We start from the raw sequence: 8,854 nt of genomic DNA, 5'->3' as shown, positions 1-8,854 counted from the left end.
GGAAGGTCTTGTGGCTCTAGTTTGTGCCTGAGCGGCAGTTCCCAGGGCCCGTGATTAACTGCGATGTTGCGATGTCATGGAAGCTATATAACTGCTCCCCAGTGGTGGCCTTTGATGGGGGCTTCACACAAATCGGAATTGATGGCCGTGATCTAACAGGCTGGAAAGACCTGTAATGGGTGGCCTCTGGGGACGCTTGGACTTCAGCTGAGGTTTCACTTACCTACCAGGGCATTACACAGCCACATAAGTGAGTGGCAGGATGCCTTCCCATAAGGGACATGTAAACTCTTAGTGTAATGAAGTGGTGGGGGGGGTTCATGGAGGGCAGTGTGAAACAACTGTCAACTGTGATCAGTGGTCAAACTGACGGCGCTGTGCATGGAACAGCATCGGCAGAAACGTCTAAGGGGGAGGCTTTTCAGAACTGGAATGCTCCTGGGTGCCATCATGAATGGAAACAGGACTGTGAGTGAGAGAGTGAGCGAGGGGGACAAAGGAGACATGGAGCAGGTAGGGCATCAAGCCTGCAGGTGGCAACAGCGCCTCTTTGTGAGTGGGAACCCGCTGACTTTCTCTCCCCCTACAATGTAGCTTTCAAAGCGAATTAAATTCAAAACCAAACTTTACATTGGTGCTCGCGATGCCCAAGTCCGCTTCCCTCTCCTCTCTTTTCCCTCCTTTTTGGGTAGAAATGCTTATGCTTGTGTTAATTTCACACATATTGATTGACCGTCCATTATGCACTAGGCACCATGGACACAAAATGACAATCACCCCTAAATCTCTGCTCTCTGACAGCTCACTTTCTAGGGGGAGCTCTCATGAAAGGTTAGAACTAGACCAGCCTCCCCCACTGCCGTGAGAGCCCTGACCACCCCAGGGCAGTGGCCGGGGTAGGAACGCCTCTGATGCCAGAGGTCAGCTCCAGAGGTTTCTTCTGGATTGTCCTTTCCTTCTGGATTGTTCTGATTGTCTTTATAGAGCATTGCCTCAACTTCCCACTCTCCTGGAGAAATGCTTCCCCTCACACCATTCTGTATACGGAAAACCTGCTTCCTGTTACATAATCTGTTGTCAGTTTGAGACTTCAGAGTGTAGGGGTGAAGGTTAGCCTGTCAATCAGGTCTCAGCTTGATGACATCATTTGGAGGTGCTAAGGAGATAAACTACTCGCTGGAGGCAGGACACACGCTCACTCCCTGCAAGCTATTACTCTAGAGACCTGGAGCGGGAGGAGCCACGTGGAGATCACACCAATGCTGAGATGCTTCCACTGCCACTGGATCCACAAGACTTTCCACCCACTGCCCTGTGAGCTTCCTGCATTCGGCATCGTTGCATGTGTTTCCTGAGTCTGAAGAGGAATTTATAGAGTGGTATCGAACATAAGGGCTAATATCGGACTTATGGACTTGATCTGGACTGGGCAGGGATGTTTTCTCAATATTCATTAGCCCTTGCATATTAAGCTCTTTCTTTTTTTTGTTTTTTGTTTTAAATGTTTTATTAGGGACTCACACAACTCTTATCACAGTCCATACATATACATACATCAATTGTATAAAGCACATCTGTACATCCTTTGCCCTAATCATTTTCTTTTCTTTCTTTCTTTTCCCTTTTCTTATTTTTACATTTTATTAGGGACTCATACAACTCTTATCACAATCCATACATATACATACATCAATTGTATAAAGCACATCCATACATTCCCTGCCCCAATCATTCTCAAAGCATTTGCTCTCCACTTAAGGCCTTTACATCAGGTCCTCTTTTTTTTCCCCCTCCCTCCCCGCTCCCCCCTCCCTCATGTGCCCTTTGTAATTTATACATCGTGATTTTGTCATATCTTGCTCTATCCGAAGTCTCCCTTCGCCCCCTTCTCTGCCGTCCCTCTCCCAGGGAGGAGGTCACATGTGGATCCCTGTAATCAGTTCCCCCTTTCCAACCCACTCACCCTCCACTCTCCCAGCATCCCCCCTCACACCCTTGGTCCTGAAGGTATCATCCACCCTGGATTCGCTGTGCCTCCAGCCCTCATATGTACCAGTGTACAACCTCTGCCCTATCCAGCCCTGCAAGGTAGAATTCAGATCATGGTAGTTGGGGGGAGGAAGCATCCAGGATCTGGGGGAAAGCTGTGCTCTTCGTCAGTACTACCTTGCACCCTGACTGACCCATCTCCTCTCCTAAACCCCTCTATGAGGGGATCTTCAGTGGCCGACACTTGGGCCTTGGGTCTCCACTCTGCACTTCCCCCTTCATTCAATGTGGTATACACACACACACACACACACACACACACACACATTTTTTTTTTGCATGATGCCTTACACCTGGTCCCTTTGGCACCTCGTGATCGTATTGGCCGGTGTGCTTCTTCCATGTGGGCTTTTTTGCTTCTGAGCTAGATGGCCGCTTGTTTATCTTCAAGCCTTTAAGACCCCAGACACTATCTCTTTTGATAGCCGGGCACCATCAGCTTTCTTCGCCACATTTGCTTATGCACCCATTTGTCTTCAGCGATCCTATCATGGAGGTGTGCAGCCAATGATATGATGATTTTTTGTTCTTTGATGCCTGATAACTGATCCCTTTGGGATCACTCGCTCACTCAGGCTGGTGTGTTCTTCCATGTGGGCTTTGTTGCTTCTGAGCTAGATGGCCGCTTGCTTATCTTCAAGCCTTTAAGACCCCAGTCACTATCTCTTTTGATAGCCGGGCACCATCAGCTTTCTTCACCACATTTACTTGTTCACCCACTTTGGCTTCAGCAGTTGTGTTGGGAGAGTGAGCATCATAGAATGCCAATTTAATAAAAGAAGGTATTCATGCATTGAGGGAGTGCTTGAGTAGAGGCCCAAGGTCCTTCCGCCACCTTAATATTAGACCTATAAATGTAGACAATTAGATCTATTTCCCCATCCTCATATATATGTTTGCATGTACATGTCTTTGTCTAGACCTCCATAAATGCCTCTTGACTCCCAGCTCCTTCCTCCCTCTCCCTTGACTTTCCTCCTGCCCCACCACCATGCTCCGCCCCCACCTGGGCTACAGCTATACCTCTTCTCTACGCAACCTTACTCTTGATCGTTCCCCATCAGGCCTGTCACTCCCCCCTCACTACCATTTTGGGTCCCATGTTTTTCCCTTGTCCCTGTGTTTATTAACACCACTTCCTTACCCTCCTCCCCCTCCCCCACCCGAATCTGTCTGTCTCCCCGGAACTGTTTGTCCTATTGTTTTTCCTCCAGATAGTTCATCCAGCCTGTCCTATTCAGACAGACCTGTGGAGACACTAACATGCACGAAAACAAGACAGAGGAAAACAAAGCAACAGTATACAACCAGACAATAAAACAACAAAACAAACCACTGACAAAGAACAAAACAAAACACTTCACAAAAGAAAGGCTTGTAGTTCATTCAAGGATCATTTGCTGGCCCTTAGGAGCATTTTCCAGTCCAGTCTGTTGGGGCACCACGCCCTGGCCCCAAAGTCCACTTTCAGCATTCCCTGGGGGACCTTGCCACTCCATTCCCTTGCTGTTCCACTGCACTCCCCCAGTGCTTTGCCTCGGTGTGGTGGGATCAGGTCAGGTGCATAAGCTCTTTCTTATACATATATGTGTCTATGAGTTTGTTTCCATCATCTACCCAGACTAACACACTGACCAACCTCATTTTCTATTCTCATCTCATCTCACAGCCGAGTCAATGCTTACTCATGGGGATTCCCTGCAGGTTCTTGAGATTGTTTATGGGAGAAGAAACCCCACTCTTTCTCCCATGGGGTGTCTGGTGGTTCCATTCTCCCAACATGCAGTTCGTAACCACTATAACACCCAGACTCCTTCTGTTAGCAAGAGTTCACTCTTTTCAAGTTAGAACTCTCAGTGAGTCATACATACCCAGGCTCTCCATTAGATAATACTTATTTTCCCTGGCTCTGGATTCAATTGTGTCCCCACAAAATATATGATGAACTCCTATCCCTTACTTGATCCTGATTGAAAAGAGGGGTTTCCCTTTGTTATATGAGTGAGATCACACCAGTGCTGAGTGGATCTTCAATCTAATCATTTCAGAGCTATGGAAACATCAGAACAGACACAAAAACAACACCAAGAGAAAGGTAGATTTCATGAGAGGGTTGTAACCAAAGATCGCTAAGGAAACTCAGAACATCTGGGGCTACTGACAAGTAGAAACTTACAGGTATGGGTTCCTGCTTTGGACTTGCAGCCTCCCCAGCTGTGAGCGAATGCAGTTCTGTTATTTAAAGGCAGCTCTTTCAGTCTTTGTGCTGTGGCAGCACACTGCAACGAAGACGTTTACATCATTGTGTCTACATTTTATGCCACTGTACCACTATCTCCTAGTGAAACCCATCTTTACAGCTTGCAAATACTCCCTTGCTTATCCATGATCTCTCTTTAAGCTGCTCTATTATTTTTGGATATGTTTTACTATCTGTGATACCTTAGGATTATTGTGCCAACTTGGCCAATAAACACACGTGGGGTTATTAAAGTTGAAGTTAAATTGAAGGGCAAAGAGATAAATGGCTCTGTGAGCCTCGCCTTTCTGTCTCCTGCTCTCTGATGACCTGAGCAGTGTGCGGCTACCTTAGCTCATTTTCTGCCTCAACTTGCCGTGTAATTTGTTCAAGGTCCTAGAACTTATCAATAAAGGAATGAAGCCCCCAAATCCTATCTTCTGATTCCAAAAGACATTATATGTGCATGATTCTTTGCTGCATTTACTCTTCATAGGGCTCTATAATCGATCTTTGAATAGTTCATGAAGGCTTTTTTTTCGCCCGTCTCCAAAGGTGAGTATGGAATTTAGTCCAAAAGACTCTGTGGTACAGCTGAGCTTTGAGGGAGTAGGAAAGACATTTCAATGCTGAAGCTCTTAGTGAGCTTACGTTCCATTTTAATCAAGTAATTTATAATGCAGAAAGGCTAGGCAATTGAGGGTGCCTACTTTGGGACGAGTCAGTCATTGTGACCATGATTCTTATCCTGGTTATTTCCCTCCACTTCCTGGTTGATAAATAGACTTCTTTAGGAAGCCGGCTCTTTAAGAGCAGCAGTTTTCTGAAATCACGTGGAAGGATGTGCTTTTGTCATCAAGTGAAGCCCGACTGAAGGGATCTGATTTAATAGCTCTAATGTGGACAAAGACATAACGAATCATCGAACTTAAAAACCAGTGCCATGGCCAGATTGTCCTTCACCCTTCATGCACACCTATCAAAATTTCAGTGCCAGAGTAGACCACAGTTACTTCCTTGGGAAGAAAGCAGCTAGCTGAAACCTTATACTAAGACAATATATCAGACATTTCATGTTTGATTTTTTATGCTCAACAAGAAAGAAAAATGCCACATGCAATGAGGCTGTGCTTCAGGCTAGGGGAGCCTGGGACTACACTAGCTTGAGGAATACTTTAAGTTAGTACGTAGACCCACTAGGTTTAATGAGTTTACAGAGAATTGAACCTTTTCATTCCCAAACTAAGGACTTTCCTCTGGTAGGAGGGGGTTCTCTGTGAGTGACAGCAATGATTGCGTACCAGCCTGAGAGTCACTTCTGAGAGACTAGTATAGAGAACTTTCTTTTTTTGGGCCAAATAAACAACTCTTTCCAGTAGACTACAGATTCTCACAGCCTGGTGATTTGGACCTGAGGAATTTCAAGCCACATCACAACTCTGATGCACATGGAATCCATCTGTGGCCTGTGTTTATGCTTTCATCGCTCCCTCTCCCTTGCTTATCATGCTGTTTCTGTTGTTTGGGTTCTATTGCGTTGGTTCTGACTTACAGTGACACTATGCACAGCAGAACGAAGCACTGCCGATCCTGCACCATGCTCACAATTGTTCTTGTGTGTCTCAGTCTATTGTTGCAGCCACCGGGTCAGCCCACCTGCTTCAGGGTCTTCCTCTTTATCACTGCCCCCGCCCTACTTTAAACACAAGGTCCTTCTCCAAAGACTGGTCTCACCTGATCACATGTCCAAAGTACAGAAGATCAAGTCTTGCTATTCTGTGTGATTTCTAATGATCTTAGAAGCAGAATTGGGATAGCTGACTATACTAGAGGTAATTTACTGTAAGTTTTCAAGAATAGTGATGCTTAACCAGAAGGAATGTCCAACAGCTCTCCCACCACTTCCTTATGCATCGAAAGAGTTACAATATTTCTAGGAACACTTTCTGACCATCCTCCCTACTCTTCCATCCTCCATCTGATGAACTCTGACTTAAGTTAGGCTCTCAGTGTGGTAATGGGGAGTAAGGGCAGATTACAGAAAGGCTATGAGATCTCACCCTGGCACCAAAAGAACATGCCACTGTTGCTTGATGAGAGGAATACTTTCAAACAAGAAATCTTGCCTTGGATCATTCAAATGGCAACATACAAGCCTACATTCAGTGTGCGCCATTTCCTTTTATACCTAGAGTGAAAATGAAAAATCTAATTTTTCTCAGCTCCTGTCACTTTCCTCTTTTTCAAAAAAGGAAAAGGGGGTTATTAGGAAATGGATCAGATGAATTCTGGAATGTTCACCCACCTACGCAGAGAGTTACATAAAGGCAAAGGTTCAATACCTCGGAGTGATGGTTTAGATACTGCCTGTGTCCCACTATCTGTCTGGCTTTGTATTCTACAGAGATAGAAAAAAGATCAACCATGTATATAGTTTATATGTTTTAGAAAATTTGGGTAGAGGACTCAAACCATTTAAAATATTTCCAATGCCGTACAATTCTAAGCACTAAGAGGTTCTGATTTCACCTATTCCCTTAAGAAATTTCCTGAAGTAATAGGATCAGAATTGTTTCCTCCAGTTGCCGGTGGAAAAACTGATGTGCATGTGCATGCTTGGTGTGATTCATTTTATCTTACACAGTTAGTGAGGAGCCGAGTCAGGGATTGAAAGGAAGCCTTTTCATTCCCTGTTCTGTGATATTCTATATAGTTCGTTTACTTTAAATCCATGAGGGTACCATTGGCCTGATAACTGCCATTCAGGGGCAAGATAAATATGAATGAAAACAGATGTTGGAACTTGTGTGCTCTTTGTGTATGTGAGTCCTTTCTTGGGAGTAGATAGATAGCCACTATATGGACTTGAACAAAATCAGTTGTTATTATCTGCTTTTGAGTTGATTTGACTCATAAAACCCCATGTAACAGAATAGAATTGTCTCATAGGGTTTTTATTGGGGGGGGGGATTGTAATTGTTATGTCACATGGCAACTCTTTAGGACAGAGTAGAACTTTCCCCGTGGGTTCCTGAGCCTGGGAGTAGAATGCCTCATCTTTCTCCTGCAGAGTGGCTGGTGGCTTCAAACTACTGACCTTGTGGCCCGTAATCCAATGCAAAACCCCCTACACCACCAGGGTCCCTATATGGTAAGCATGAGCCAAAATTGACTTAGTGGCAGTGAGAGTTTGGTTTGATGATCTTTTAAACATTTAAAAAATCATTTTATGGAGAGCTCTGACAGATATCATAACATTCCACAATTCAAACACATCAAGCAGTATTGTGCAATTGCTAACACAATCCGTTTCAAAGCATTTTCTTTCTTCTTGAACTCCTTGATATCAGTTCCCCTTTATTCCCTCCCCTCCCTCACCCTCCCCCTCCCCCACCCCAGGAATATTTATTTTCCCCTGTAATAGGTTTTTTGTGTGTGTCATATCAGACACAGTTCAATATAGTCATTCACATACACTGTTGTTTAACCCCATCGAGTGGGGTTATATAGTTGATGCCAGCAGCTCCCTATTCCCCCCTTTTCCTCCCTCTCTTCCTGTATCCTCAGGGAACCCTTATTCCTGTTACTGTTTCTGACAGCTTATCTATCTTGGCTTTCATGTAAATATACAAATGAGCATACGCAAATCTAACATGAATAATGGGGTAAAACAAATAAAACCCATATTAGTAAGAGGAGGAAATATTAGAGAACTAGAGGATGGTTATGTGGTTCATCAGTGCTGTACTGTACCCTGGATTTATCATCCAGGCTGTGTGGCCCTTCTGAGAGGGACTGTCCAATGATCTTACAGGTAGGTTTTGGGGCTATACTACATCCACATTCCTTAACATTGATTTGGTTGCTTGGTTTTGAACTTCTGATGCCTCTTCCCTTCAACACCTCATGATCACACAGGCTGGTGTGTGCTTCTTCCATGTGGGCATTGTTGCTTCCCTGATGGATGACCACTTGTTTAACTATAAGCCTTCAAGGCCCCACACACTAAATTTTTTTAATAGCCAGGCATCATCAGCTTTCTTCACCATATTTGCTTATGGACTCATTTTGTCTTCAGTGATCATGTTGGGAAGGTGAATATCATGCAGTGCCACATTATTAGAACAAACCGTTCTTGTACTGAGGTAAGATTTAAGTAGAGTCCCAAAATCCATCTGCTTCCTTATTGCATTTACATATATATACATACATAAACATATATATATATATACATACATAAACATATATATATATATATTTCCCTTTCCCCCCCTCCTGGTAAAACTATCATGTTTACCCATCGTTCACCTCTCAGTAACTCCTCTCAGATAAAATTTGATTGATCAAACATGACCAAAAAAGCTACACCCTCCTCATGATCAATTTCAGAACACTTACTGTTCCCCTGTGGTTTGGTAATCTTTATGGAAGCAGATCACCCGGTCTTTTTCTCACTGAACTGATAGGTGAGCTTGAGCTATTACACTTTCAGTTAGCATCTGAGTGCTTAATCGTTTGCACCAACAAGGGTTTATATCACATATGTGCTAGACCCTCTAAAACTTT

The sequence above is a fragment of the Tenrec ecaudatus genome, chromosome 5 (assembly GCF_050624435.1).
Source record: "Tenrec ecaudatus isolate mTenEca1 chromosome 5, mTenEca1.hap1, whole genome shotgun sequence".
NCBI classification, from domain to species: Eukaryota; Metazoa; Chordata; class Mammalia; order Afrosoricida; family Tenrecidae; genus Tenrec; species Tenrec ecaudatus.
This window is presented reverse-complemented; position numbering follows the sequence as displayed.